Below are 23,291 nucleotides of genomic sequence, written 5' to 3' on the forward strand. Positions count from 1 at the left end.
AAAAATCGCCATCATACACCTTTGAAAGGTTGCAGGGGCGTTGCAAAGTCCAAATGGCATGCGTTTGTAAGCAAAAGTACCATAAGGGCACGTGAATGTGGTTTTCTCTTGATCTTCGGGTGCTATTGGAATTTGAAAATATCCGGAAAATCCATCTAGAAAACAATAGTAACTATTTCCGGCTAATCTTTCCAACATTTGATCTATGAAAGGTAAGGGAAAGTGATCTTTTCTGGTGGCGTCATTTAATTTTCTATAATCAATACACACACGCCATCCTGTTACAGTCCTAGTAGGAATAAGCTCATTTTTCTCATTTGTAATGACAGTCATGCCACCCTTCTTAGGTACGCATTGAACTGGGCTTACCCATGGACTATCAGAGATTGGATAAATTAGACCTGCATCTAGCAGTTTAATAATCTCTTTCTTAACTACATCTTGCATATTAGGATTTAGTCTTCGTTGGCGTTGCACATACGTTTTATGACCTTCTTCCATAAAGATTTTATGTGTGCAATACGAAGGACTTATTCCTTTAATATCATGAATTTTCCATGCAATGGCTGGTTTATGAGCTTTCAACACAGAAATGAGTTGTGATTTCTCATTTTCAGTAAGAGAAGACGATATTATTACAGGTAATTCAGATTCACCATGTAAATAAGCGTATTCCAAATGGTTTGGAAGTGGCTTTAACTCTAATTTCGGAGGTTCTTCTATCGATGATTTATATCGATATCTGTCTTCTTCTTTTAGCATTTGAATTTCTTCTGTTGTTGGTTCATATCCATTAGCTATAAGTGTAGCTAACATTTCAGCTTCATCAATTGGTTCATTACCTTCTCCTAAAGAACATTCTCCTGTTCCTTGTAATTCTGGAAATTCTTCTAATAATTCTGCATGTGCATCTATAGTTTGAATATAATAACATGTATCATCTGCAGATTGTGGTTGTTGCATTGCTCTATCAACTGAAAAGGTAACACTCTCATCCTCTATACTTAGGGTCAGTTTCTTACCGAACACGTCTATCATTGCTTTAGCCGTGTTTAAGAATGGTCTTCCTAATATGAGAGGAACTTGAGAATCTTCTTCCATGTCCAGAACAACAAAATCTACTGGAAATACTAAAGTACCAACTTTAACTAGCATGTTCTCCATTATCCCTCTAGGATATTTTATTGATCTATCGGCTAGTTGTATGCTTATTCTTGTTGGTTTCAATTCTCCAAGGTCTAGTTTAGTGTATAGTGAATACGGCATTAGATTTATACTAGCACCTAAGTCTGCCAATGCTTCTATTGAACTAAGACTACCCAGAAAACATGGAATTGTGAAACTTCCTGGATCAGATAGTTTTTCTGGTATCTTATTCAACAGCACTGCTGAACAATTAGCATTCATAGTAACAGCCGAGAGTTCTTCCATTTTCTTTCTATTTGAGATTAGATCTTTCAAGAATTTAGCATATCTAGGCATTCCTGAAATCACATCAATGAAAGGAAGATTTACATTTATCTGTTTAAACATATCCAAGAATTTGGATTGCTCGGCTTCAAGTTTTTCTTTCTTCATTTTACTCGGATAAGGAAGTGGTGGTTGATATGGTTTAACATAAGGTTTAGCCTTAGTTGTGTTATCTTCATTAATCTTTTCAACTACCGGTTCTTTTTCCTTATCTTGATCAGGTTGTGGTTCTTGTGGAGTAGGAATAGTTTCATCAGAAGTTACAGGTATTTCAGGTGGTTTAAGTGTTGTACCACTTCTTGTGGTAATGGCTTTAGCTGTTTCATTCCGGGGGTTAGCGTTTGTATCACTAGGTAGACTTCCCGGTTTTCTTTCACCTATTAACCTTGCTAGGTTACTTACTTCTTGTTCCAGATTTTGAATAGAAGCTTGTTGATTTCTAAATGCTTGAGCATTTTGTTCATTGGTTTGTTTCTGAGATGTGAAAAACTGTGTTTGAGTTTCAACTAGCTTTGTCATCATATCTTCTAAATTCGGCTTTTTATCATCGGTTTGTTGTGGTGGTTTGTTTTGAAAATTCGGTCTTTGCTGATTGTAAGTATTATTGGATACTTGTTGATTGCTAGGACCTTGTTGGTTGTTGTATGAAATATTTCGGTTATAATTCTGGTTTTGATTGTAAATCGGTCTTGGCGGTTGATAATTATTCTGATAATTATTTCCAGGCCTTTGGTTTATGTATGAAATATTCTCTCTTTGTTCCATTGTTAATTCAATACTGAGACAATCTTTTGTCAAATGTGGTCCTCCACACTGCTCACAACTAATTCGTATTGAGTGAATATCTTTAGTCATCTTTTCCATTCGTCGTTCCACAGCATCTATCTTTGCGGAAATGGAATCTAAGTCATGGCTAGAATCGGCTCTAGCTGCTTTAGATGATCTAATGATGTCTTTTTCTTGGTGCCACTCATGTGAGTGGGAAGCAGTATTATCAATAATTTTGTAAGCATCAGTTTCGGTTTTCTTCATAATAGAACCACCAGCTGCTATATCTATGTCTTTTCTTGTAGTGATGTCGCATCCTTGGTAGAATATTTGTACTATTTGACAGGTGTCTAAACCATGTTGCGGACATCCTCTTAACAACTTTCCATATCTTGTCCATGCCTCATATAGAGTTTTATTTGGCTTCTGTGTAAACGTAACAATTTCTGCTTGAAGTCTTACGGCTTTAGATGCAGGAAAGAATTATTTAAGAAATTTTTCAACTAAAACGTCCCATGTATCAATCGCCCCTTCAGGTAACGATTCCAACCAATCTTTGGCTTCTCCCTTTAAAGTCCAGGGAAATAACATGAGATATATCTGTTCATCCTCCACTTCTCGGATTTTAAATAGTGTGCAGATCCTATTAAAGGTACGTAGATGTTCATTTGGATCTTCCTTCGGCGCACCACTAAATTGGCATTGATTAGTCACCATGTGTAGAATTTGTCCTTTGATTTCATAATCTGTCGCATTAATGTCTGGATGAGTAATTGCGTGACCTTGGCCAGTGCGTTTAGCTCTCATTCGGTCTTCCATACTTAAAGGTTCCAGATTCTCCATAATTGAATTTGTTGAATCGGTATCACTAGATGATTCTGATTTAATGGTTCGTTCCTCAACAATCTCTGTTTGAATGATTGGTGGCTCCGGAGGAAAGTTTAGTGGTTCAGGATCTACGAACCGTTCCTGAATATTCTCTGGATTCTCAATTGTGAGGTTGGGTTCAAAAAATGGATTATCGGAAATTTGAACTGAAGTACTTGGTCTACTGGATGACGATTCTAAAGAAAAATCAACGGCGGTTATATTTGCTAAATGTCTTGATCTAGTTACAGGTGGTGAACGTACAAAAGGTGGTGAACGTCTTGCTCGGTGCATTCACTGAATATCCTATTAGTTTTAAAAAGGAAAGAAAAATTATAATAAGTTATCCAATCAATAGACTTTTCTGATTTTGCCCACGTTTCGAATAGCCAAAAGATGCAGCAGAGGGGCAGGATTCGTTTGGTCTCAATATAATTAAGGACTGTTTGGCTCCAATAACCCGGTCCACGTACAAATCCAACTATTACTACGAACCAGAAAATTTTGATGTCTATTAATTTAACCACTTAAAATAAATTTTCGTAATTTTAAGAAATTTAGATAAGAAGTAGAATAAAAATCTTATCCTAAAACTAGAATAGCGAGAAATAAGAAAGAAAAAGAGTTCGTCGAAAAAAGGTTGAAAAAGAAAAATGGTTGAAAAAATAAAAGGTGACGAAAAAAATAAAAGAAACTTATAAAACTTAAAAATACTTGACTAACCTAACCTTATTACTACAACTAACTTAAAATTATAATCGCAAATTGAAATTACTAATTGGAATGATAATTGATACATAGTAAAAGGTGTCTAAAAATATTAAAGCTTACAGGAAAAACTAAATCCCAAATGGAAATAACTTAAAAAAAAACTAAAACTTAAAAAGGCGTCGCAAAATTCTAAAGCACCTAAATCTTAGTCTAAAGAAAAAGCACTTAAGGAATTCTACGGCAAAGCCTAAAAATCTAGGAGTAAAAATAACTATGGCAAAAACTAAGTTTAAAACTAAATATGAGCTAAAAATACAAAAGTTACGCTAAAGCGATTAAAAAGGGACAAAATATAAAAATATACAAAAAGTTGTAAAAATTACAATTTTTATAAAAATATTATTTTTATATTATTTATTTAATAAAACTACTAATTTTACAAATTAATTAAACTAATTTAAACAAAATATACAAAATAATAATAAAAACTAAAAACTAATTAAAAACTAAAAACATAATTAGGGTTTTAATTAATAAATAATAATAATAATAATAACTCCGTAATTAATGCCTGATTAGGGCTTCTGTCGCGTGTCAGAATACCTCCGCGAGTTGCGGTATTTAATGCATCAAACCCCGCGAGTCGCGGGGTTCAGAAATTCAGATCTGAAACAGTTTAAAAATTACGCGTTTTTTTTTTTTTTTAATTTCTGTTTTTAGTTTTCTGTTTTAATAAAAGTATTTATATAATAAAAACTTATATCTAAAAACTAAAATAGAAATATTTTATAATTTTATAAATAAAAATCTTAAAACTAGAATTATATATATATTTTTTTTTCGGTTTTTGATTTTATGTTTTAAAAATACTTAAATAAAACTTATATTTTTATAAAATAAAAATAAAGAAACTTTCTAAAACTTAAATATTTAACAAAATTTTAAAAATATATAAATTTTTCTTTTTATATTTTCAAATATTTAAAACGTATTTTTATAAAAATGAATTTTAATAAAAGTAATTTTTTTTTTTTATATTAGCGTTGCGCTTCCGGCGTTTAAGAGTTTCCCCGGCAGCGGCGCCAAAAATACTTGATGTGGTAGCGGAGTGGTATATAATACTATTAAATTTTACAACGAAACACTATTAAATACGATACAATTTTACACAAGATATTTATTTATTTATAGAATGGATATACTTAAACCTTGCTACAACACTTATAGGCAGTGTACCTAATCGTACAGTAGTGTAGTTTTTAGTAAGTCCGGTTCGTTCCACAGGGAATCTTTTTTAAACAAAGCTCAACGCTATATTAGTTTACTTTTATAAAAATACAAATATATATATAAGTAATATTATTATTATAAAGGGGGGTTTTTACCGTTTAATGACCGGTTTGTCGATTTTAAAACTTTAGTCGTAGTTAAAACCAAATGTAAAATATTAAAAATAAATACAAGACTTAAATTAAAGCATGAAGTAAATAACGATAAATGAAATTGTGAATAATAAAAGTGCGATAAAATAAACTTGCGATAATTAAAAAGTACGCTAATTAAAAGTGCGATTAAATACAATAACAATAAAAATGCGATAATTAGAAGTGCAATTAAATATAAAATAAAGGAAATTAAATATGAAATAAAAGAATTATGCTTATTTAAACTTCCGTAATCATGATGTTTGACGTGTTGATTTTTGTTTTATGCCCATGGGTTAATTGTCCTTTGTCCTGGATTATTTAATATGTCCGTCTGGTTTTGTCCATAACAGTCCATCAGTCATAAATATAAAGTGCGAGTGTCCTCGTCAAATTATCCTTATACCCGAAGTTAAATATTCCAACTAATTGGGGACTTAAACTGTAACAAGATTTTAATACTTTGTTTAATAATTACACCAGGATGTCGACTGAGTGTAACCCAAGGTTTTAATATTTTGTTATCAATTATACCAAGTGTCCTTTGTACATAATTTCACCCCTGTTTTAATTATTCTAGTGGCTATTAATCCATTCCCGTGTCCGGTTAAATGAACGATTATTCGTATATATAAATACCCCGCCCATCGTGTCCGATCGAGTGTATATGGTAATTTATAGGGACGCCCAATTGTAAATCTTTATATTAACATTAACAAACTATCATTTAGTTAAACAAATATAAAGCCCATTAATAGCTCATAGTCTAATTTCCACAAGTGTCGTTCTTTTGTCCAAACCCCAATTATGGTACAAAGCTCAATTACCCAATTTTAGTAATTAGCCCAACATCATGATTACTTCGTTTTAAATAAGCATAATAATAACTTAGCTACGAGACATTAATATAAAAAGGTTGAACATAACTTACAATGATTAAAAATAGCGTAGCGTTACACGGACAGAATTTCGACTTACACCCTTACAATATTCGCTAACATACCCTTATTATTAGAATTATAATTAAAATTAAAATATAAATTATAAATATATATATATATTTTACGTATGAGGAGAAGAAGAAAAAGATGATGAAAATGATCAGATTTCGGTTTGCTTTATAGGGAGTTTCAAAACTGGGAGCTCCGCGACTCGCGGCCTTTTTGGCCTTCAAACTCCGCGAGTCGCGGAGTTTGCTTTTACAGCTCAGAGGAGTTTGGCTCTTTGTTTACCGACGGTTTATAATATATATATAATATATATATAATTAATATAATTAATTATATATTATATTATATTTATATACATAGTTAACTTGTAATTTTTAGTCCGTTGCGTCGAGCGTTGAGAGTTGACTCTGGTCCCGGTTCCGGATTTTCGAACGTCCTTGCGTACAATTTTATATTTTGTACTTTGCGTTTTGAATCTTGTACTCTTGTAATTTCGAGACGTTTCTTATCAATAATTGGAACCTCTTTGATTGTCTTTTGTACTTTTGAGCTTTTTGGTCGTTTGCGTCTTCAATTCGTCGAATCTGTCTTTTGTCTTCACCTTTTATTATTTAAACGAATATCACTTGTAAATAGAACAATTGCAACTAAAAGCTTGTCTTTCTTGAGGAATAATGCTATGAAATATATGTTCGTTTTTAGCATTATCATTAATACTTGTGATTTAACGAATGTATGTTATTACGTTTACTTGTTGACATGATTAACCATACTTGACTTTTGAATGCCCGAAACGTCTCTGTGACACACGAAACTTACACGAATAATATTTTCAAATATTATTTACATTCATGATTGATTTTTGTTAATCATTTTAATTAACTATGGTTATTAGTTAGTTACTTGGACCTTTATTGGATTAACTTGTTAATTACTTGATCTTGGGCTTTGATTAATATTAGTGGACTTAGAGCCCAAGCTACATCTTTAATGGACTAAGTTAGCCCATTTGTGTATGCAAGTATTACTTTCAACTTAACTAAATTACTTAGGCTCATGGAATCAAGTTACAAACTCCTTACACCTAGTTCCCATGCATGGCCATCTAATAACCAACCTTTTAAGACTTTTACATGTAAGATCTAGTGGTTCTTTTCCTCCCTCTTGTTTCCCTCTAGGCCGTCGGCCTTTGTGGTCTTTGTGGGGTGTTTTGTTTCAAAATTTGTTATCATATCTACTTGTAAACTTCATTCTTTCCAAAACACACACTACTTGCATTTCTTTCTCTCTCATTTTTCTCTCAAGATTGTAAGTGTCATGAACTTTTCTCTCCCTTCTTTTTCTCTTGTAAAACCGTGGCCAAAGACACCCCTTTAATCATCATCATTTGCTTGTTGTTACATGTTCATTGTTAATGTTACTTACTTGTAGTTGTTATTGTTGTTTACTTACTATTTTCTAAGAAGCAAACTTGTTAGTTTGATTCTTCATCTATCTTGTTCTTACAAGACATACAAGAACAAAACTCTTTAGTTTATGTTCTACATACAATACTTTAAAAAGATTTAAGTTCATGAGTTGTGAAATCATTACTTGTAATTCATGTTTGTAAACTTAAAGTTTACATTCTTAAAGATCAAACTTTGGTTTGAATCTTTAAAGTATGAAACCCATGAACTTATTACTTGTTACTTAGTTTATTTCTTTATATTATGTACTTTAATTTCATGTTTGTTGGTTTTAGTGGTCAAATGTTACAAGTTAACTTTGATCTCATTTTTCTTGAACTAAAAATTAACTTTGAAAGTTCAAGAACATGTAAGTAAGCTTTCTTTAACTATAACTTTGTACACTTATGTTAGATCTAGACTTTTGGGTCTAGGATCTTCAAGATCTAACTAAGAACTAAGTTCTACAACTTAAGATCTTGATTTCATAAGTTCACTTTCAAGTTTGTAACTTATTATTACTTTTATAGTTCATGTATGTGTTAAATCTAAGACTTTGATGTAACTTTAGTTCATCAAAACACTTGCAACACTTAAGTGAGTTGTGCTTCATGTCTTAGACTTACACTTGGGTTATGATGGTCAAACCTTGGTGAAAATGATGCAAACACATCAACGAGTTGTACACTTGAAGCTATATGCATCAAGGATGAGAACCATGATAAGCATCGAGCACCAAGAACCACCGGAACCTACTGACCCTACTGTTTTACTGTTTCTGTGTCTGACCTGTACGACCTGGGCTACTGTAAAGATGATTTTCAGATAGCTCTGTTCGATTAGATAACTTTTCATATAGGACTCGTCTTAATCCGAGTTACGGTTTAGGATTTATGGCCCTCCGATCGTCACTATGTCTTTTAACGTTGTGCTGAAAATTCGGACCTACTCGCACTTAGACCGTCGCCACAGTCAAACGAAGACGAGTTTGCTTCGGAAATTTTTACCACAACTAGAGGACTCATATACAGAGCCATGGCCACTGGTCTCACCTTATTTCAGTAGGTATAGAGGCCGTGGTGACTGATCGAACTCAGCCTTTGTTTTAAACTCTATACTTGAACGAAACTTACTTTACACCTTTTGTTTAATGATGAATGATGATGACCCTTAGGACCTTATTTACATACATTTAAACCTATTGGGACGATTTACTGACTTAGTACTATTTGACTTAGGTTGAGGACTTTCCGGACCTACACACTTGCTTATTTCCCGAGTCATACTTTACCGCTACTTTATCATTGTGAGTTATAGCATTCCCTTTTTACTTTAACTATTTTGGGAACTGAGAATACATGTGCATTTTACGTTTTACATACTAGGCACAAGTACTTAAACTTATATATGTGTGGGTTATACAACGGCATAAACATTCCCTTTAGCTCAGTAACGTTTAGTCATTGGTTTTTGAACCGGTGAACGCGAATCTTAGATATGGATCCATAGGGTTTGACATCCCCACTCGGGCTAGTAACGCTAGCATTTAACGAGTGTTTAATACTTCGTAAACATACGCACTTGCCAAGTGTACTTTCAGGGGGTATAAACGTTAAGTTAGTTACCAAGTGCCCACGGTTAACATATACTTTATCATACTGTTTTGAAACGCTCTTTGTAGCACTGAAATCTCGTGGCCTACCTTACATACTGTTATACTTAAACTATAGCTCATCAACCTTTGTGTTGACGTTTTAAGCATGTTTTTCTCAGGTGCTTAAGGTTATTTGCTTCCGCTGTCGTGCTAGTCTTGCTGTAGACACCCGCTGTTCTAGAGTTATCACCGCATGAACTGTTTATCCAGCAATAACTTTAATACTTTTGAACTATGATTTGTAACGACCTAAGGGTCATGTACTATTATCTTTTCTTCCGTTCATAGAAGCATACTTTGGTTGTAAAACACTTGACGTTCGTTATGACGTCACCTTTTATCCTGAATGCAAACGTATTTTGAAATAGCATATAGTGTTTGACCTTGTAATGATCCTGTTGTTGATGATTCGTACATGATGGTTTTGTACGGGGCATCACAGAACATGCAGGGATAATGGTGCTTTTCGTATTTTGATGTCGAGTGTATGAGATACCGATGGTTGCGGTAATGCACGCTAGTGGTTATTAGCGTGTGGTGAGATATTCGGATTAACGGAAGATATTAAGGATGACGAGTTTGGTGGTGTTTCGTAGGATCGTGAGGCGTGGTTCCTAGTTGTAAGAACGTGAGAAGGCATTGGAGCACTTAACTATTGGTAGATGATGAGGATCAAGGGGACGTGATCCAGGCTAAGTGGGGGAGAGTTGTAACATCCCGTTTTCAGTTACATGTTATTTTGGACGTCATTCGAATTACGAGGAATGTAAGCGTATATTTGGACCCCAAATAAAGTTTGAGTTAATATTCTAAAACATTACCATTGGATAGTAAATCTCATTACGTTTCCAACGATATTTGATTCATAAAAAACGGAGTTACGGTTTGAAAGTTACGACCAAAAAAAGTTCAGAAAATTGATCCAGTTGATTTGGACGCCGTCCAAATGGCCTGACAGGCCAGCTGTTGGAATTTTAATGAATTTAAAAGGGGTATTTGTGTCTTATCACTTGGGGTCGGTTTTGAGCCATTAGAACTGATCCAATCTCATTCTTATCCCCATTTTCACCTTCACAAAACACTCCCAACATATTCTAGTGAGAGAGGGTGATTTTAGTGTGAGAAAGCTCCGATCTAGGAGGAAGAAGCCCGGTTCTCGCCAAAGCTCGAGAGTTAAAGTTGTTCCTTTCATTCTCGGCTACGTTTTGATTGTTATGGTAAATTCTAAATCCGAATTTCATTGTTTAAGATTCATGTTTGAGCTAGGGTTTGTGTTACTTAGAGTTATAAACCCATTTATTGTGAAATTTGGGGTTTTTGGGTAAGATTCATGTGGTAAGATTCATGTAAGTAAACCCAAATTGGTGACTTAGGGTTTTGATTGATGAAATTGTAAGTTTGAGTCTTCATGTGTTGGTTAAACCTTAGAACACTTGTGTACTAGTGATTCATGTAAGATTCATGTAAGTAAACCCAAATTGGTGACTTAGGGTTTTGATTGATGAAATTGTAAGTTTGAGTCTTCATGTGTTGGTTAAACCTTAGAACACTTGTGTACTAGTGATTTTGGTGTTGTGATGACTTGATTTTTGGGTGTAAACCCTAATGTGGGTCAAAATGAGTTTTGTGTTGAAATGGGTCAAGTGTTATTGAAGTTTGGTGTCAAGTGATGATTTTGAGATACAATCACTAGTTGTTAGTGATTGTAGGTACTTTGGGTGTAATTTGACAAGTCGAAGTGTGTTAAACCTAATTTGGTCAAAGGGAAGTCAAACTTTTGTGTTAAGTGTTAAATTGGTGATTTTATGACAAAATCACTAGTAATGGTGCTTATGGGTTGAACTTGACTTGTTTTAATGGTTAAGTGCAATTTAGGTCAAGTTGCACTTATTGGTTGGTTTTGTAAGATCAAGTGCATTAAGTGTTAGATTGTACTTGTTTGAATGGGTCGGAATTACCACCCGTAGAGGTAATTGGTGAAGTCCCCTTTAGGTATTTAAATGGGCGGATTGTGGAGGTAAGTAGAAACCCTTGATTAAGGGCGTTGGGGTCGAATTATCTTGTAGAGAATGTATGTTGATTGTATGTATATCTATATGCGAATTATAGGTAAAAGCTTGCTCGGTTGCGTTTGGAGGCGATTTACATACATGACTTGTGCATGCATTTCGAGGTGAGTAGAATAATTATATATATGCGTATATAGTTTATTTGCTTGCGGGCTTGTGGTTAGTGTTATCCGGGCGTGTGGATTCACTATAGTGTTATCCGGGCGTGTGGATTCACTACTCTTTTGTGCGATGGAGACCACATGTGCGTGAAGGGTGGTTCAGTAAGTGCGGACGTCCACCTAGGGGGTTAGATGTACACTAACGGTCATTGTGCGAGTACCAGCGGTCATTGTGGGAATACCGTTCCCTTGTGTGTGTGTGTGTGTGTGTGTGTCTATGGTTAATCATGTGCGTGAAGGGTGGTTCAGTAAGTGCAGACGTCCACCTTGGGGTTAGTTTATACTAACGGTCATTGTGCGAGTACCAACTGTCATTGTGCGAGTACCGTTCCCATGTATGTGATAATGGTTAACCATGGTTATGCGTTGTAGTATATCATATTATATTTTTCGAGTTATATGCTATTGTTTGTGCTAGCTTGCGTATTGGAGTTTTAGCGTTATACTTTGCGATGGTATGCTAATTATATTGCTAGCGTGTATGCGGTAATTGTGTAAGTGATTGCAAGTAAGTAGGTTATATATGTATATGTATAATTATTGCATTCACTAAGCTTTATGCTTACCCCTCTCGTTGTTTACCTTTTTACAGGTATTGTGATTATGAAACTAGCTAGTTGTTAGGCTAGATGCATAGGAGCGTTTGGGCTCGATGGGGTAGCTTTTGGAGATATGGACGCGGATTGGGGATTTGGTAGTCCCCGGGATTATGCTGTTGGTATTGGGTTGGGTTATTGAGTCTTAACCCGTATTGGTGGCGTAAACACTTTTATTTAACGTTTTGTTGATGTAAAACTTGATTGGGTTGTTACAAATCGTTTTACTATTGATTCGAAGTGTTTAGTATATTTTGAAATGAAATGGGACTGATCAAGTATCCTGGACGCCGTCCAGATTGGTTGGACGCCGTCCAGTATAATGTGGGTTGGGTGTTTTCTGTCTCAGAACATTTTAGTGTTACTGGACTCCGTTCTGATTGTTGGACGCCGTCCTGCTCTTTGTAACTGGACGCCGTCCAAAGGTCTGGACGCCGTCCAGAGGTCTGGACACCGTCCAGATGGTCTGTTTAAAAAAAAATAAAAAAAATTAAGTCGTGTTTTTGGTAAAACGAAGTTGGGTTGTTACAGTGTAACATGAGCTGCTCGTGCTAAATTCAAAACTTGGTAGTCAATTACTTAATAATATTTTAACATATGCCATGACAAATTAAACTGAACACAAATTATGAGCCAGACCTGTATGCTACCGTTGCAATTCGCTGACCATCTCGATTCAGATAACAATGGCAACTGGTCAAATACTGAATCGTTTTCATACATATCACACACCTGGTGGAATGTAAAAAGTTAAAGAACATGATTTAGTAAAGCAATCCACTTTGCAAAATTGTGATAGATAGTTTAAGCTGTCATCGGTCGATTTCTTATAAACTACTCCACGTAATTATTTGTTATAAAAATTCAGCTACAATAGTATGTCTACATTTTTGTCATGTTGCTATAAAATTATATCCGCACCAAGTAACGCTTCAAATAATTCCATTCTTAAATTCTATGCAAATATGAGTGGCAATTGGGCTGGGTTGAATTTGACTCGGGTCAACACATGTTTGGGCTAGAGAAGTTTGGGTCTGAACGGGGCAGATTTTTTAGACAGACCGAATGGGTCGGGTCAAAACAGGTTAGGTTGGGTTGGTTCAAGACCTGTTTAACGAAAACACAAAATTCGTCAATAATTCACATAACGACCATTGTATTGTGTAAGTGCGGCAATCAAACTGTTTTTCACATATGCATTATCAAACTTTGTTCTGCTTAAGGAAGAGACCCATTCTACTATTGTAGCTAACAAAAAAAAAAAAATGACCAACGTAATCTTGTTTGTCATTAAAGACCCATTCTAGTTTATCAATTGCATTTTGAGAAGCTTCTCCAGTTTTAACTACACAACCTTCCGATTGACCGATACCATCAGCACAAACTTACGAAATTGCAAGATAGGATACTTACCAAAGCTAGAAAATGTGTCATTCCATGGTTTTTTGTCAACTGACTTGTCCAAGTTCTGCACACACATAAAAAAAGGTAACATATTGTTACAATACATAAGACATACGTATACACATTTAATGTTAGTAGGTTTCACAGATTCACCATTTGCAACAGTTGAAGATGCAGCATGTGCTGAGAGATTATTCCTCATAATTTGAGTTTGCAATTTCTTGCAAAATCGTTTAGTATGTCCAAGTTCATGACAATAAAAACACTCCACGCCAGAATTAGTGGGTTCTTCCGTTGTTCTATCAGTATGGCCTCCTCTTGAACTTCCTCGATAACTTTCTAGATAGCCTCCACGAGACCTCCCTCCTCCTCTAAATCCTCCACGACTGACAAGAGCAGTGTTGTGCTCAGAAACTTGAGGTGTTTTAACATCCTCGTAACGGAGGACACGAGCAAATGTTTCTTGAAGAGAGGGAATTGTAGACTCGTTCAAAAACTGGGACTTAATAGCATCATGTTCTGGTCGTAAACCAGTTAAAAAGCTCATGACCGCTATTTGCTCACGTTGTGTCTGCCTAGTCTTAATATCAGCACTCAAAGGCATCACAGAGTTAAACTCCTCATATGTTTTCTTAAATTCCATAACATAAGCCATTAGAGATCGATCGTGTTGTTCACCGCGACGAAAAGATTTGCACACATTAAATATTCTAGAGATATTGCTCTTTCCAGAATATAGAAAATCGAGATACTCCATAAGCTCTTTTACATACTCACAATGATTTACCAACGAAGTAACCGAAGATTCAATGGAATTCACAATTTGAAGAAAGAGTCTGGCATCATTTTGTAGCCACGGATCCCGTGTATCATCTTTAGGAGGTTCGGAAGTAAGATGAGAAGCTTTTCCCATGCTCCTAAGATATACACGGATTGTCTTACTCCATTCAAAGAAGTTAGACCCATTAAGTTTATTGTCGGTCAAACGGGCTCCAATAGGAATAGTCTCGCTTAAATTACTATCTATTTTCTTTTCATCGCTCATTTTTTTTAAATAAAATAAAATTAAAATATAGCTTAAAATAAATAAAAAACGGATAAAAGAAAGTTTAAGCTGTTTGATGAATAAATATCTGACTCCACTTGGTAGTGGATATAAAAGAGAACCAGACAGAGAAATAGCAATCGACCTTTTTTTTTTCTTCAACTAGCAATCGGAGTAATATTCCAGAAACGAGCAATCGGAGTAATATTCCAGAAACGAGCAATCGGAATCACGAGACTGACGATCGGACAAGAAAACCGGCGGTGGAGAGTGATCATATGCACTTCTTCTTAGGCCAAAGTTTCTAACTACCGCATTGAATTTTTCGAACCAGGCACGAGGAGATTGCTTCAAACCGTAAATTGCTTTTCGTAATTTGCATACTTTACCAGACTTCCCCATATGCTGTCACTCATATGATCACTCCGTATTCTTCGCTTCATCAAACTCTGGGTGCATCTTGCTTGTTGTTTATGTGGATGACATTGCAATTACTGGGAGTGATAGAAGGAATTCACAGGTTAAAAACATTCTTAAGTACTCAATTTCAAACGAAGGACCTTGGTCCTTTAAAATATTTTCTCGGTATTGAAGTCTCTCGAAATAAAAGAGGTATTTTCTTATCTCAGAGAAAGTATTGTCTTGATGTGCTCAGTGATTCTGGGATGATTAACGCAAAAACTTGTGAAACACCAATGATACCTAGTATAAAGTTAAAAACTGACGACGGAGAATTTCTTATGAACCCAGAAAAATATAGAAGGATTGTCGGCAAGCTAAATTATCTTACACTCACCCATCCTGATATTGCTTTTCCGGTGAGTGTTGTTAGTGAGTTCTTGTCATCTCCGAGAACCTCACATTGGGATGCTGTCACTCACATCTTAAAGTACTTAAGATGTACATCTGGTCGTGGTCTTTTATACCAGAATCATGGTCATCACACTATCGAGGGATTTTCTGATGCTGATTATAATGGTGATTCTGCAACTAAACGGTCTACAACTGGTTATTGTGTCTTCGTTGGAGGAAATCTTGTATCTTGGAAAAGTAAGAAACAAAATGTGGTATCTCGTTCAAGTGCGGAATCTGAGTATCGAGCCATGGCCCAGACAACTTGTGAACTTATTTGGGTTCGTAACCTTCTTAGCGAGATTGGTTTTGCTCAGTCCGAACCAATGAATTTGTGGTGTGATAACAAAGCAGCCATTCATATTGCAAGCAACTCCGTCTTCCATGAAAGGACCAAACATATTGAAGTTGACTGTCATTTTACTCGAGAAAAGTTAGAAGATGGAATTATTCAAACACCTCATATCAAAAGTAATGAACAGTTGGCTGACTTATTCACCAAAGCATTACCTAGAAATTGCATCCGTCAGTTTTGTGACAAGCTGGGCATGATCAATATCTATGCTCCAGCTTGAGGGGGAGTGTTACAATACATAAGACATACGTATACACATTTAATGTTAGTAGGTAGTCGGTGCAATTAATGTAGTTAGTTGAGACAGTGCAATTAATGTAGTTAGTTGGGTTGGTGCATTTATTGGACAGTCAGGTCTTGTATCTCGGGTCTATATATATCCTCGTTGTATGTTGTAAATATGAATCAATAAAGAGAGATGAAATTACAGAGAGTTTAGATGTTTGTAAACGTTAAATTACACATATAAATGTGTGGATCAATGAAATTGACACACCAATGAAAACTTAATGCTCAGAATATTTTTAATTATGTACTCAGTTCCACATTTACCAATGCCTGGGTCCCAAATAGAATAAAGATGCTAAGTTTAAGTTGTATACATGTACCTTAGTTGAAGAAATAACTTGTGATGTTGAGGTATCTTTATCAAGATCAATAGTATGTGATTCACCATCCTGGTATCAATTTGTCATTTAGATAGAACACTGTTGTGATTAAAGATGCATGTAAAGATATCAATCATTGTGTTAGAATAAATACCTCATTCAGACCGTAAAAAGAAGGAAATTCATTACAAACTAAACAGAAATCACAAAATCAACCGAATCATTGATGGGAATTGAGAACCGAGTTGGTATTAACACTTGTTTTCAAAACCCATTGAAGTAACCAGTGACTTTGAGAAAACAAAATGGATAAATGAATGTTTGAATCTTGAAACCCGAATGTCAAAAATCACTTATGGACAAACCTAAAAACATCCAAAATAAAAAGTTGAACCAAAAATACATCAAACATATGTATTCAAATGATATTTACACACCTTTCATTTCTTCTCTCAAAGCTAACATTTTGCTCAAGCACATATCACCAACATCGTTATACCAAATCAAAACAATTAAGAACTAAACTTTCTTAAATCAATAGACAAATATAAACCATACCACTAAGGATTATCGTGACACAGAATTGGAAGAACTGTTAAGCGGTGGAGTTATGAAGCGTTGAACAAACCGTAACAAATACGGATATCCAAAATTCGATCAAATCATAAATCAAAGTCCAAAAGAAAAAACTACAAAAATCAAAGTACGCAAATACGATATGTAGATTGGGTTTGATAACTCACTTCGAACGAAGTTGATTCTTCACAAGAAATCATCATAAACCTATTTAACCCCAACTATTTCGAAAGCGGAAATTCGCAATTCGAAGAGATCAATCAACCTGGAAGTCAAAATCAGAAATCAAAAGAAAAATAATGTAATAGAGGGCTGTATGTATTGTGAAGAGGTGCCTCATATGCATTAGTTGACTGATACATGGAAATTAAAAAAAAAAAAAAAAAAAAAAAAAAAAAAAAAAAAAAAAAACTATCAAACATGAACGCAATACTTTCAAAATTTAACATCTTGTACAATTTACAATCGATACCTGGTCATGATCATCATCTCGCTTATATCAATATATGCATGTTCAATTTATCAATTGGGTGCAAATGAAACTTCGGAACTATACATACTGATAAGTAAAAAGACCATTAATACTTATAACAATCCAACTTAAACCACTGACTTCAGTTCTTGGTAAACTGTTCTATTTGCAAGAAGTCTCTTGCACCTGATAACAACCTTACGTTGTCTCGCCTTATCCTAAGTTATCAATTAATATTTTTAAAAATTCATTATTTGTAAGTTTGAAAGAGAAGCAACAAATAGAAAATATATGCAACATTCATCTTTTTAAAAAAAAAATATATATATATATATATATATATAAACAGAAGAAGGGAATATGTATATACCTTTGGAACTCAACCGTTAGTATGTTGTAAGTTCGATATCTTAATTTGTATGTCAGACTAATACCTTTGTATGTCGACTAATACCTTCTAACCCCGACGCAACTACTGAAAAACCAAATAAAATCATAACAATCTGTGCATTGTTAAGCATTATAATACTGACAATTAACACTAACTTACTCAGATGTCTAATAGCAAGACGCTGAAAATCAAATGAAAAGGAACCATTGTCAGGTTCTTTCGAAGTTGCATTTGCGTCGAGTCTACAATCACTCCATAAGCATCCATCAGCCTAAAATTGAATCAAAATCAGATTCCATATACAAACAGATTAAATTCAAAATTGAATCATATTCCATCACCATTTATATAACAAACTATAATTCGAATTGAATAAATTTTGAACATAAACACAAACCTATACTTGAAGCAGATGAATTGGTGATACAGATGTGGCGGTGATAGAAGTCATTAAACTTTTGATATCCAATCGTAATTTCGTGATTTTGGCCCAAAAAATCTGACTTGAATCTTCAATTTAGGTATTTTGTCGATGGTCTTGGACATTTTTGTTTTTCTATTGAATCAATCCAATATTAGCTCGTGTTTGGTTTTTTTTTCGATATAATCAATTGCCATTTAGGGTTTGTATCGGATGGATGAAAGAGACCACGAAGGATGGGTTTTAGGGTTTGAGTATGGTTTGGGTTGAACAGACGACGAAGATGATTGTGATTGTGGATCTTTTTTTTTATTTGTTTGTACACCGTGGCAGGATTAGTCCTAATGATAATTAGTTTAATTGTTAACATGTCAGCAATTTAGATTAGGATTAACTAATGAAGTGCCGCAGAGGATTTTTTTTCATGATTTATAAGATGTAATAGATAGATAGATCGTTACGGTTACAAAACCAAAAATAAAAACATTCAACGTTCCAACTTCCAAGAATCAGTTTAATACGGCTTCACAACCCAAAATCGAAACATTCATATTAACTTAATATAGGTTGTTCAATCTTTCATGACACGTTACAATTAACAAAATTACAACAAGAATAATACACTACAACTAAGATTGTAGTTTTTGACACTTTTGAATCAGTTTTTCACACTTAAAAACGTGAATATAAGTTACAAGCGTAGAAAAATATAACGTCAAAATTTTTGAAACGTCAAAAGATATGGCGTCAAAAAATCTAAGTGATATTAACTTTTTGACACTTTTAAGTGTCTTTGTGTTTTCCTTTTTGACGTTTGAAGTGTCAAAAACTCTGTGACACTTAAAAGTGTCAAAAACATGTCCAAGTTATTCAAATTTTAAAGTGTCAAAAATAATGAAAGACTCAAAAAACGAAACTTCTTTTTTAGTGATAATTTTTAAAAAAATATAGAATAGAACTAGTTCTAGTTCTATCACTATCCCACCTTTGGAACATTTGCAAGTCATTATCAAACGACTTTATATTCTTTTCAAATAAAATTCATTCCCCTTCTAGTTACGTCATGCTACTAGAATAACTTTATTTTAGTTGACGTTAAAAAAAATAAAAAAATAAAAAAAAAAAAAAAAAAAAAAAACTATCAAACATGAACGCAATACTTTCAAAATTTAACATCTTGTACAATTTACAATCGATACCTGGTCATGATCATCATCTCGCTTATATCAATATATGCATGTTCAATTTATCAATTGGGTGCAAATAAAACTTCGGAACTATACATACTGATAAGTAAAAAGACCATTAATACTTATAACAATCCAACTTAAACCACTGACTTCAGTTCTTGGTAAACTGTTCTATTTGCAAGAAGTCTCTTGCACCTGATAACAACCTTACGTTGTCTCGCCTTATTCTAAGTTATCAATTAATATTTTTAAAAATTCATTATTTGTAAGTTTGAAAGAGAAGCAACAAATAGAAAATATATGCAACATTCATCTTTAAAATATATATATATATATATATATATATATATATATATATATATATATATATATATATATATATATATATATATATATATAAACAGAAGAAGGGAATATGTATATACCTTTGGAACTCAACCGTTAGTATGTTGTAAGTTCGATATCTTAATTTGTATGTCAGACTAATACCTTTGTATGTCGACTAATACCTTCTAACCCCGACGCAACTACTGAAAAACCAAATAAAATCATAACAATTTGTGCATTGTTAAGCATTATAATACTGACAATTAACACTAACTTACTCAGATGTCTAATAGCAAGACGCTGAAAATCAAATGAAAAGGAACCATTGTCAGGTTCTTTCGAAGTTGCATTTGCGTCGAGTCTACAATCACTCCATAAGCATCCATCAGCCTAAAATTGAATCAAAATCAGATTCCATATACAAACAGATTAAATTCAAAATTGAATCATATTCCATCACCATTTATATAACAAACTATAATTCGAATTGAATAAATTTTGAACATAAACACAAACCTATACTTGAAGCAGATGAATTGGTGATACAGATGTGGCGGTGATAGAAGTCATTAAACTTTTGATATCCAATCGTAATTTCGTGATTTTGGCCCAAAAAATCTGACTTGAATCTTCAATTTAGGTATTTTGTCGATGGTCTTGGACATTTTTGTTTTTCTATTGAATCAATCCAATACTAGCTCGTGTTTGGTTTTTTTCGATATAATCAATTGCCATTTAGGGTTTGTATCGGATGGATGAAAGAGACCACGAAGGATGGGTTTTAGGGTTTGAGTATGGTTTGGGTTGAACAGACGACGAAGATGATTGTGATTGTGGATCCTTTTTTTTATTTGTTTGTACACCGTGGCAGGATTAGTCCTAATGATAATTAGTTTAATTGTTAACATGTCAGCAATTTAGATTAGGATTAACTAATGAAGTGCCGCAGAGGATTTTTTTTTCATGATTTATAAGATGTAATAGATAGATAGATCGTTACGGTTACAAAACCAAAAATAAAAACATTCAACGTTCCAACATCCAAGAATCAGTTTAATACGGCTTCACAACCCAAAATCGAAACATTCATATTAACTTAATATAGGTTGTTCAATCTTTCATGACACGTTACAATTAACAAAATTACAACAAGAATAATACACTACAACTAAGATTGTAGTTTTTGACACTTTTGAATCAGTTTTTCACACTTAAAAACGTGAATATAAGTTACAAGCGTAGAAAATATAACGTCAAAATTTTTGAAACGTCAAAAGATATGGCGTCAAAAAATCTAAGTGATATTAACTTTTTGACACTTTTAAGTGTCTTTGTGTTTTCCTTTTTGACGTTTGAAGTGTCAAAAACTTTGTGACACTTAAAAGTGTCAAAAACATGTCCAAGTTATTCAAATTTTAAAGTGTCAAAAATAATGAAAGACTCAAAAAAGGAAATTTCTTTTTTAGTGATAATTTTTAAAAAAATATAGAATAGAACTAGTTCTAGTTCTATCACTATCCCACCTTTGGAACATTTGCAAGTCATTATCAAACGACTTTATATTCTTTTCAAATAAAATTCATTCCCCTTCTAGTTACGTCATGCTACTAGAATAACTTTATTTTAGTTGACGTTAAAAAAAAAAAAAAAAAAAAAAAAAAAAAAAAATGAATAACTTTCTTTTTTAGTTCTTGCCGTAAAATAGTATGTAAGGTTTACAATTTGAATGAAGAGTAACAAATTCCATTCTTATATCACCCTTTTATGTATTTATTTTTATCCCTTCTCAAATTTTTTGCCACATGTAATGTAAGATTTAGCAATTCTAGCACAGTAGCAATTTCTGAAAATGACTATGGTATCATGTTCATAGTTTTGAAATCTGAGTTTCTTCATTTATTTTTAAAAGGTTACCACTTTTTACCTTTTCATACAAGCTACATTTGTTTCCATATTAAAATACGGGTGTGTTTGGATTGTGAGTATTGAATAAGGTTATGAAATTAGTATTTTGGGTATTTGTTTAAGGGTTCAGTTTTGAAAATTGGGAATCAAAGTCAATCCTAAGTAAGGTAGTGATATACTGATATTAACCTGAAAAACCCATCTCCATATACATAGTGAAACCCATATTGAAATGTCCCGTTCTTATTGATTAAAAACGTTCCATATTAATTGATTTCGTTGCGAGGTTTTGACCTCTATATGAGACGTTTTTCAAAGACTGCATTCATTTTTAAAACAAACCATAACCTTTATTTCATAGATAAAGGTTTTAAAAAGATTTACGTAGATTATCAAATAATGATAATCTAAAATATCCTGTTTACACACGACCATTACATAATGGTTTACAATACAAATATGTTACATCGAAATCAGTTTCTTGAATGCAGTTTTTACACAATATCATACAAACATGGACTCCAAATCTTGTCCTTATTTTAGTATGCAACAGCGGAAGCTCTTAGTATTTACCTGAGAATAAACATGCTTTAAACGTCAACAAAAATGTTGGTGAGTTATAGGTTTAACCTATATATATCAAATCGTAACAATAGACTACAAGATTTCATATTTCAATACACATCCCATACATAGAGATAAAAATCATTCATATGGTGAACACCTGGTAACCGACATTAACAAGATGCATATATAAGAATATCCCCATCATTCCGGGACACCCTTCGGATATGATATAAATTTCGAAGTACTAAAGCATCCGGTACTTTGGATGGGGTTTGTTAGGCCCAATAGATCTATCTTTAGGATTCGCGTCAATTAGGGTGTCTATTCCCTAATTCTTAGATTACCAGACTTAATAAAAAGGGGCATATTCGATTTCGATAATTCAACCATAGAATGTAGTTTCACGTACTTGTGTCTATTTTGTAAATCATTTATAAAACCTGCATGTATTCTCATCCCAAAAATATTAGATTTTAAAAGTGGGACTATAACTCACTTTCACAGATTTTTACTTCGTCGGGAAGTAAGACTTGGCCACTGGTTGATTCACGAACCTATAACAATATATACATATATATCAAAGTATGTTCAAAATATATTTATAACACTTTTAATATATTTTGATGTTTTAAGTTTATTAAGTCAGCTGTCCTCGTTAGTAACCTACAACTAGTTGTCCACAGTTAGATGTACAGAAATAAATCGATAAATATTATCTTGAATCAATCCGCGACCCAGTGTATACGTATCTCAGTATTGATCACAACTCAAACTATATATATTTTGGAATCAACCTCAACCCTGTATAGCTAACTCCAACATTCACATATAGAGTGTCTATGGTTGTTCCGAAATATATATAGATGTGTCGACATGATAGGTCGAAACATTGTATACGTGTCTATGGTATCTTAAGATTACATAATATACAATACAAGTTGATTAAGTTATGGTTGGAATAGATTTGTTACCAATTTTCACGTAGCTAAAATGAGAAAAATTATCCAATCTTGTTTTACCCATAACTTCTTCATTTTAAATCCGTTTTGAGTGAATCAAA

At 33.5% G+C, this 23,291-nt stretch overlaps 1 long non-coding RNA gene across 1 annotated transcript; it reads right to left on the reverse strand.

Annotated features, from left to right (window-relative positions):
- Nucleotides 1–12,684: 12,684 nt before the first annotated feature.
- On the reverse strand, nucleotides 12,685–16,557 carry LOC139864503 (uncharacterized). The gene is made up of 3 exons (XR_011764487.1): nucleotides 16,383–16,557; nucleotides 13,532–13,586; nucleotides 12,685–12,850 (listed from the first exon to the last, which is right to left on the reverse strand). It is a non-coding gene; the product is annotated as an uncharacterized lncRNA (long non-coding RNA).
- Between the last annotated feature and the right edge of the window lie 6,734 nt (nucleotides 16,558–23,291).

This window comes from Rutidosis leptorrhynchoides, chromosome 1, assembly GCF_046630445.1.
Source record: "Rutidosis leptorrhynchoides isolate AG116_Rl617_1_P2 chromosome 1, CSIRO_AGI_Rlap_v1, whole genome shotgun sequence".
Lineage (NCBI taxonomy): Eukaryota > Viridiplantae > Streptophyta > Magnoliopsida > Asterales > Asteraceae > Rutidosis > Rutidosis leptorrhynchoides.